The 10,410-nt window shown below is 29.6% G+C and overlaps 1 non-coding gene across 1 annotated transcript; it reads left to right on the top strand.

Annotated features, from left to right (window-relative positions):
* Positions 1 to 10,107: 10,107 nt before the first annotated feature.
* Positions 10,108 to 10,180, top strand: TRNAK-UUU (transfer RNA lysine (anticodon UUU)). The gene has a single exon. It is a non-coding gene; the product is annotated as a tRNA-Lys (tRNA).
* Positions 10,181 to 10,410: the final 230 nt, after the last annotated feature.

Genomic DNA, 10,410 nt, shown 5'->3' with positions numbered 1-10,410 from the left:
TTGATGGAATGCTCCTAATTCTATTGCCAGGTATGGTTTAGTTCATTCTCCTTATTTCAATTCTTATTTTAATCTTACAATTTTTAATCCAATGATCTATATTTTTAATCCAATTTTTAATCTTACATGTTCTATATTGGGCCCAAAGATCTGAAACTCCAGAATTTGAATTTGGATGAAAGAAATAAGAATTCGATTGTTATAATCCATGATAAATGTCCCCTCTTTAAAGAAGTTATCCAACAAATGTCCCCTCTTTAGCAAATGTCCCCTCTTTAAAGAAGTTATCCAGCAAATAATTCAATGGTGTTTAATTAAGTAATTTGATAAAACAATTAATATTAACGAGAAATAATAAATTTATAATATAATTCAATTTTTGTAAGGTCTCTTGCACCAACTCAACCTCATAGTTTTTAACATTGCGTGCATCTTGGATTTCTTGCATTGGTTCTTCAAAAGTCATTACTCACATTATAATGTTGTTATCCTTAAAGGATATCATTACCATGATTATAATCTTATCGTCTGCATTATTATTATATTTACAAGTATCTAAACATTTGACATTTAACTGTACTTTATATTCTAATTGTTTTTAGTTTATATGAATTTCATGTTGTAGTAAAAATTATAAATGTTGATTACATGGTGAGTGAGTTGGCTGGACACGATACAGGCATGACAGAATCCCCTTTATCCCCTTTTGTTATTGTATCCTAGATATGATCCATTATCAAGGATAGCATCCCGATACAAAAACAAAATCAAGGATAGCATCCTAATACAAAAACAAAAGGAAGTAAATAGGTGATTCATAACTATCGATGAGCATTGTTCAAAAAGGAAATTGTTCAAAAAGGAAATTATCTAAGAAGTTTATGATTGTATCAAATCTACTACTTTTTACTTGTAGATAAATGAGGTTAAGGAAATTAAAACACTTTGTTTAAATTTTTCTGTTTACATTTCTCTGTTTAAATCTTGGAATAGCAGTTCCAATCGGATAAATGGCTGAAATAATCCTAGATTGGAATAGAGCAAGGCCATCTTTAACAAAAGAAAGGAAGATGGTTGTGCTAAAAAGGCTTATCAACAACATTTAATCAAAGCTCAAACTCAAGACAGGGCATAAGGAGAACAGTGATAATTGTAATATGTTAAAAGGGGCTTGGGGTTTGTAAAGAAAAAAAAATATCTTCCCAACTGATCACCCTTAGCCCGGGGTGCTATTGTAATTTTCAAGAATCTGTTCTTATATGTAATAGATGTAAAAGAGTGGAGTGATGTAAACTTTATTAATAAAATTTTAGACTACGGCCTTTTACCGAAAAAAATAAAAAATTATAAATTATAAATGTTGAATTATGTTATATTTTTTATTAAATTAGATTCTTTATTTTTTTGTTTGATCTAATGTTGAGGTTAACCAAATAAAATATTGATATTACAAACAACAATGGAGATAAATATAGTTAAATAATTTAAATCTAAAAAATAAAACTATATTTCAAATAAAAAGACTAAAAATACATATAAATAGTCTACACTTTTAGAGACGTGATGGCTATGTTACTTTTTTAAAACTAAAATCACTTTAAATGGACCAAATATATATTTTACTAACAAAAAATGATATATATTTTTTCAATTACTAAACATTTTTAGATTAAATTTTGATAGAATCTTTAAAATGTCATTTTTTTAGACTCATTGAAAAAATTACACATGACAGAAAAAAGACAATTAAATACTCATTGATATTTAATGGATCCAGCTATGCCACCCTCTATGTCCCCCACACACACACCAGCCTCAAACAAGAAATTTTCCAAGCGCGGAATATCACTGAATACTCCCAAAAACATGCATGCAAGCAAAGGTGGTGGTAAATTTTTTGAACCGACTTTTCATTACCATTCAAAATATTGTATATTTTCTTTTCCCATAAAAGTATTGGAGGGGTAGAGGGGAGAATATCTGTAGATCTAGACATTTCTATCCTGAGAAAGATTCCACTGTCGCCCGACTACGGACTGGCACAAAAGCGTTATCTACTTATATTGTTTTTTTTAACCATATTCCAAAATAGTGCAGAGGATATTTTAATATTAATTTTTTTTAGTTTTTAGTATTATATTAATTATGCCATATAATCATTTCTATAGGTCATTATAGTACTTTGACATTCCGTTTCATAATCAGTTTCAAGTGCTTGCTATAGTTCTATTTTTGAGTTAATTATGTAAGTTGATCTCAATAGAAGTAACATGCAAGTTAGCATATCAAAAAACTTAAAAAATGTCAAAAATAGATATTTAACATTATAATGTAAATAATAATTTTGTTGTTATTGGCCCATTAAGAGGTCTAATTGGGTTAATTTAGTTACGAAAAAGCTAGTTGAGATAGCCTAGGAAAAACCTAAGGAGGGATGGTGGAAAATTAACGAACGGAGCGTCAAAAGGGAATCTTAAGTCATCAAGAGCAAGCTTCAACATTCGTGATTGGATAATGGTACAAATAATGTTGCAAAGGCCTTAGCAGCACTAATGACTATTAGATCTGGTAAGAAATTGGGGGCGCTAAAAATTCACTTAGAAGGTGACTCCTTAATTATCATTTAGCGAATTATGAAAGGGAGTACTGAGGCTTGACACCTACAAAATCTGATTGCCAAAATAATGGAAGAATTAGCCTTTTTGAATACTTTTGTATTTCTCATGTCAGGAGATCAAGGAACATGGAAGCAGATGTTCTTTCGAAATGGGCTTTATCTTTTGAAGAGGTTGGTGATTTAAGATCTAAAAGATTTTAGACAATTATCTCTAAAGCAGCTTGATGAGTAATTGGAGGGGAAAATTCAAAGTCATTAATGGGGGTACGTCTCTAATGAGCTTTTATTATTTCACTGATTGAAGAAGCATTGTGAGAAAGGGCGACGGAATGTGGAGGACACTACATTTATGGGACATTTTTTGTTGAATTGATAGTCTTTTCTGTGTTAAAGAAGTCATCGAACAAGTGTGGATCAGGGTGACGGCATTGGAGTTTCAGTAAATCATGGAGGCGATTCTTACGTTAAAGACACAAAAATAGTTATGTACTTTGTTGGGAGATGTAACAGAGAGAAGATTGAGGGGAATGTTTCTATTCCAAGATGAACGACTGACTAAATGTGTGCAGAGTTCTGGGAAAGGTTTTTGGTAACCTAAGGCACGGGTATAGAAAGAACATGTAGGTTTATTCTTTACTTTTGGCATGGTGACTGGATGTGGGTGAGTCGGTGGAAATGGTGAGAAAGGTGATGGAATCAATTGTGCACAGTGATTTTTTGGACGGCTTGGATTCAATCCTTAAGTGGGCAAATTCGAGAGTAGGGCTTACTGTTCTTGAAGGAATTGTATTTACGTACCATGAACGCTTTGAGAGACCTCTTCCCTTTATTCGTTGGATAGAAGGATGTTGCAGAATACAATGCAAAGTCAAGGCAAAGCATGGTTGGGAAGCCTTAAAGGTGTTTGTATAGATCAAGGAACTGGATGCAATGATTTAGCAGGCAAAGGAAGAAGCTGAACCCTTGGAGGGCAGAGTGCTAAGATCGCGGAAGAAGAAGTGGGAAAGTGCGTCGAGGGATGCTACGAACTCAGAGACCTCAAATGGTGCATGAAATTTACTCTCTCGTTCTACAAAGAAGTTTATGTTTTTAAATGAATAGTTCTCTTTTTGAGTTTAGCCATGTTTAGTTTAATTTTCTTCCTTAAGTTTGAAAATTGAAAATGAGCATTTTTGGTACCCAGTACTTGTAAATGTTTACTGGTTGTAGGCAAATTTTTTAGCTCATTACAGATATACAAGGTTTGAACAAGGGTTATTTTTGGGGCGATGGGTTGGTACGATCATGTTTTCGTGTTTGGCGTGTTTTATTGAGAGGGTTTTTTATATGAATGTTTGGAAGTTTTTATCAAATTGTGATGTACTTTCTATTACGAATTAATAAAAAAATTTATTACCAAGCAAAAAAATAATAATTTTGTTGTTATTCATACTCCTTGAAATTATCTCTATATTTGTTTCACATTATACTATAAAATTCTCCCCAATAAAGATGATTTCATAACAATTCAAAAATATTTGAAAATGTGTGAAAAATCCCAAATCAAAATTATACTATCTAAAAATAATAAATGAATGAATATCTTATAGATATATAAGTTGTACATATGATTTCACTAAAAAGAACAAAACTTACATATTACTAGGACATAAATATATTTTTTTAATAAATTAATTAAAAAACATATAATTATAAACAACGTTATAACAAAATTCTAAGAATATTTTTTTTAATTTAGATTAAATATATTATAGAGTAAAATAATAACCTTATAATTCACTCCAATTAAATACTTTTAAAAAATCAATTTTTACAAATAATATGTGAATTATTCTTAAATGAATTTATTAAGTCATTATTGTTATTTATTTTTGCTTATTTTGAATTAATCATTTTTTTAATCTTTGTTTTCTATCCTGAATCCTAACAATAACTTTAACTTTAATTGAGACCTTTTACTAACATTAACCTAGCATAAATTCTATCTAAAAAAAGAAACCTTTAAAAGATGAACAAATATTATTATATTTATAATTTTTAAACTCTTTTAACTAGCATATAAAGCACGTCGAGAGATATCCTTATGGAGGCACCTATTTTTAATCAATTTTACATCCTAAAGTCAAATAGGCACCTCGAGACGGATAATTCTTGTTGTACTTTATATAGATTAAATTAAAATTTAAGGTATATATGCTATTAGGAACTGCCCAGTGCAACATAGGAAGCATAAAATAAATCAATATATAATTATATAGTATCTTTTTATTAAAATAAAATATATAATAATATATTATTATATTATCACACAGAGATATATGATATTTTATATATCTATTTAGACATTTTTTTATAATATATATATATGTGTTGCAAGATCAAAGCAAATACTAAAATCTAAGATATATAAAACTTTATTTAATTATAATATTAAACTTTATTTAATTGCGAATATTATGGTTATGGTAAGCATTAGGGTTAAGGTTAGTGTTATAGTTAGGGTTAAGGTTTACATCATGTTTTGGGTTAGGTTTATGATTAGGGTTAGGGTTTACTATTAGGTTTATGATAATGGTAAGGGTTAGCATCAACATTAGGGTTTGGTTTTGGTTTAAGATTATGGTTAGCTTTAGGGTTTAGGATTACAGCTAGGATTATGGTCAGGGTTAGGGTTTAGTGTCAAGGTTACAATTATGTTTAGGGTTTACATCAAAGTTAGGGGTAGGGTAAGCATAATTACATTAGGATTAGGGTTAGAAATATAACCGGGGGTATGGTAAGGATTAGGATTTAGTTTATATTTATGTTTTGGATTAAGGTTAAGGTTAGTATTATGGTCAAGGTTGAGGTTTATATCATGGTTTGTGTTATGATTAGGGTTAGGATTATGATAATGGTTAGGGTGTATATCATGGTAAGGATTAGCATCAAGGTTAGGGTTTCATTTTGGTTTAGGATCATGGTTAGGGTTAGGGTTTATGATTATGGTTAAGATTATGGTTAGGGCTAAGGTTTAGTGTTAAGGAACTTAAGTTTATGATTAGGGTTTAGTGTTAGGGTTATAATTATGTTTAGGGTTTACATCAAAGCTAGGGTTAAAATTAGTGTTATGGTTCAATTATATTAATGTTAGAATTAAATTAATATTAAAGTTTAATTAGGAATAGGGTTTGGGCTAGATCAAGGTTAGGAATAGATTAGGATTAAAGTTCAATTTGGGTTTGGGTTAATTTTAGGGTAGGATTATTGTTAGGGTTAGGATTTAGGATTATGGTTAGGTTAGAGTTAGGATGATGAATAGGGTTATGTTTAAGCTTATTGTTTACATCATGGTTGGTGTTAAGGTTAGGTTTAGGATTATGGTTAGGCTTAGGGTAACGGTCATAGTTAGGATTATGGCTAGGGTTAGGGTCATTAGTAACATCATGGTTAGAGTTAGGTTTCAACTTAGGGTTAGGGTGAGGATTATGGTTAGGGTTAGGGTTTAAGATCAAGGAAAGGGTTAGGATTATGGTTTGGGATAGGGTTTAGGGTTAGGGTTATGATTATGATTATGGATAGGATTTACTCTTAGGATTAGGGAAAGGTTTTGGGTTATGGTTATGGTTAGGGTTACGGCTGGGGCTGGGGTTAGGGTTATGGTTAGGATTAGGTTATAGGGTTAGGTAAAAGTATTATTGTTAGGGTTAGGGTTTAGGGTTATGGTTAGGTTAGGGTTAGGGTTAGTATTATGGTTAGAATTATGGTTAGGATTAGGGTGAGGTTTAGGGTGAGAATTAGGGTTAGGGTTGGCATTATAATCATAATTAGGGTTAGATTTAAAGATTATAATGATTGATTATAATTAAAATTAGGGTTAGGGTTAGGATTATAATTATAATTAGGGTTGGGGTTATGGTTAGGGTTAAACATTATAATTAACAATTATAATTAAAATTAGGGTTAGGGTTAGGGTTATAATTATAACACAATTATAATTAGTACTAGGGTTAAGATTGCAATTAGAGATAGTATACATGATGAGAGCTATAAGAGTTATGGTTTGGGTTACGAATAGGGTTAGGTTTAGGTTTTAAGTTAGATATATAGTAAGGTTTAGGGTCATTATCAAGTTATGGCTATGGTTAGGGTCTATATTAGAGGGAGTCGTAGCATTATATATTAAATAATAGTTATAATTGGTTTTACTTAAGGATTATGGTTATTATACTATAGGATAATGCTTGGGTTAAGGGTTAAGGTTCAATTAGAATCAATGTTAGGGTTAGGGTTAGGGTTAGGGTTTAATTAGGTTTAGGGTTAGTAGTACAAGTAAATTAAGGTTAGAGTTAGTGTTATAATTTAGAAAGAGTTAGGATTTAAGAATAAAACATGTTGTTAGGTTTAGGGTTCAATTAGGTCTAGATTAGGACATTGTTGAGGTTAGGGTTTTATTATGGTAAGGTTTTAATTATAGTTAGGGTTCGTATAATTGTTCAATTAGGATTAACGTTAAATTGGAAGTGAAGTTTAATTATTCTTAAGATTCATGCTAGAATTCAATTAGGATCAGAGTTGAATAAGGTTTAGGGTTTAGATTATGGTTAGGGTTAAATTAGGGTTAGATTAAGGTTGAATTTGTAGGTCGCGTTTAATTGTAGAGTTATGTTTAGGGTTAGGTTAGGGTAGCATTAAATCCTAGGCTTCAATTAGATCTAGATTGGGGATATTGTTAAGGTTAGGATTTGATTATGGTAAGATTTTAATTATATTTAGGGTTTATATTATAGTTCAATTAGGATTAGAATTAGACTTATCATTCAATAAAATTAGGGTTAAGGGTTAAATTAGGACTTAAGTTCAATTAGGGTTAGGGTTTGGGCTAGAGTTCAATTTAGATTATGGTACAATAAGGGTTAGGGTTCATATTAAGGTTAGGTTATAATAGGATTAGATTAAGGTTGATTTTTTATAAGTAGGATTTAATTAGGGTTTAGGATTAAGTTGAGGCTACAATTAGGGTTATTAATGTAGGGTAATGTATTGATACCACTTATTATCATTTTATTATAAAATATTAAAAAAAATTCATTATAATGTACTTTTCTTATGAATATTTAGAATATAGACATTTTAAAATAGTTTAAAGTTTTTTTTAATTAAAATTAGCTTACTTGTAACCTATATTCCAATCCTAACCTTAAACCCTAACTATATCCCTGATACAACCTTAATCCTAACAATAATCAACGAAAATGTTAATTAGGGGTTTAACGTTTATGAAATAATATTAAACATTTAACCATTTAAAATTTAAATTATTTGAATAATAATAAAAATAACAAAGGCTACATAGAATAATTTGATATTTCTATTTTTTATGATACTTATTTATATAAATTATATTATTTAAATATTTTTAAATAAAAGTTAAACTTATATTATGTAGGCATTAGTAGAAATTAATTGATCTTAAATGGGTAGAATATTGTGGAATTGAAAAAAAGAATTTAGATATTAATCTAAAGCAACATTTATATTCTTCTTTTTCTTTTTGAATGCAAATCAATTTAAATTCTAAAATTAAAATAGATTCAATTTCTTTAAATTGTTAAATGAATCTTAAAAAAAAATCAATCTAGATACATAACCAACATTTCTATTCTATTTTTTAATTTTGCATGTAATAATTAGTTTTAATTTTAAATTTTCTAAAAAACTTATAGATATATAACTAACATTTCTATTCCATTTTTGCATGCAAAGAATCTTTCTATGTTTTCTAAATATAAATTTATATTTTATTTTCCTTTTGCATGCAAATCAGCTCAACTTCTAAATTAAAATATATTTGTTTTCTTATAAATTAAAAATTAATTTTAAAATAAATAGAAAAAATAAAAACATTATCATTCAATTCATTCAATTAAAAGCTCAATAATTAAATGTTGATATCACGCACTAAAGAGATGCATAAATTAGATGATGAAAATTCATTGCAAACTTGTATGAAAATACTATCAAGTTGTGCAAGGTTGTTTAAATCTTCAAAAATTTGAAAGAAATTCCAAAAGAGGCATTATTGGTTGCAAGCCCAAAAGTAAATTTATATAAAAATTAATTCTTTGCATTGTTACCCTCGTCATTTTTATCGATTTCTATCAGCACCCCCAATTTCTTGGAGTTCCTGGTTGCAATAAACAAAAAGGAATTGTCAAATTTTGGATAAAGAATATTTCACTCACATTGTCTTTTTAAGCTCCATCAAAAATCTCTTGCAATTCACTTGCTCAAATTCTTACATGTTTTTATGGCAATAAGAGAGCCTATAAAAGAGATGCAAGGTGTGGTCCTGTATTGTTTTGCAGAACTATGAAGACAACACAAATTAAAGTAGAAAAGTTGTGTAAAATAACAAAGCCATTCGATTAACCCTCCTGGCAATGGAAATAACATTCATGGAAGAAATTAGCCAGAAATGTAATGAGATATCCCACAACAACATTACCACAAATATGCCAATGCGAATGAAAAGAATGCATATTCAATTACAAATATATCATATCAGCTTTGAAACTATTATCCTGACAGAGACGAGGGTTATTGCAGTGACCAGGACAAGGGTTCTTGCATTCAGTGATCTTTACAACAAAAATGTTGGCATGGCTGTCTTGCCATCATTATCTATTTCGGTAGGAGAGATCATCTTAAACTATGTGGTAGATCTGAAAAAATATTGAAAAACATCTTCAACTAATTAAACAGATCGTTTTCTAATTGAGAAACAGAGAAAATATTGAAAAACATAAAATACATTAAATCGTAATTCATGGACAATAAAATACATTAAATGAGTCGTACAGGTTTGGTGCAAGTCTAAGAGCTGGCTTGGAGGACTGGTACGCAGCTGAAGAAAATGAAACAGTAGAAACTATTCTAAGGAGCGATTTTAAAGAAACGATAGTGAAGATGAACCTGTTGGAAATGAAACAGTAGAAACTATTCTAAGGAGTGATTTTAAAGAAACGATAGTGAAGATGAACCTGTTGGTCTTCCACATCACGGTTGGTACGATTCATTAAGATGTCAGTTACATTATCTCAGGGTACCGCATTCCATTAAGTCTTTTTTGAACAACATTAAATTTAACATCCATTAGATGTCAGTTACATTATCTCAGTGTACCGCATTCCATTAAGTCTTTTTTGAACAACATTAAATTTAACATCCATTAACTGCCCTTTCTTTTTTGTTTCACGGATGTGCTGACATTGTATAGAACGCCTCTCGAAGTAATTAAAGAACATAATTTAACATGTAACAATGTGTAAAATAATCATTACTTGCAAAGTGAACGAGACAACCACAGAAGGAAGTAATGGCAGTGATATGATCAATTAGCTTCCAAATTGAATTTTCAAAATTCTTTTGAAGTTACCCAACAAATTTTGTTATAGCTTTAACAAGTGGAATTTTCTAATAGAAAAATAACATTTTTAACTATTCTTGTGGCCCTCTTAGCTCAGCTGGTAGAACGCCTGGCTTTTAACCAAGTGGTCGTGGGTTCGATTCCCACAGACGGCGTTAAACTTTGGTACGATGTAAAGAAAAAGGTCACAATGTATGTAGGATTGTTTGAGGAAAATTTAAGTTATCTACTCAAAATCAATCAACTTGGTTGGTTAATTTTACTTACCCATTTAATGATATGGTTAATTATTATTTTTTTCATTATTTTTTATATGTTTAAGGGGTTAAGTGATGATTAATTTTTTTATTAAAGAGGGTATCGAGATTTTAACAATTAGTAAAAA

Source organism: Cryptomeria japonica, chromosome 7 (genome assembly GCF_030272615.1).
Source record: "Cryptomeria japonica chromosome 7, Sugi_1.0, whole genome shotgun sequence".
NCBI lineage: Eukaryota > Viridiplantae > Streptophyta > Pinopsida > Cupressales > Cupressaceae > Cryptomeria > Cryptomeria japonica.
This window is presented reverse-complemented; position numbering and strand designations above follow the sequence as displayed.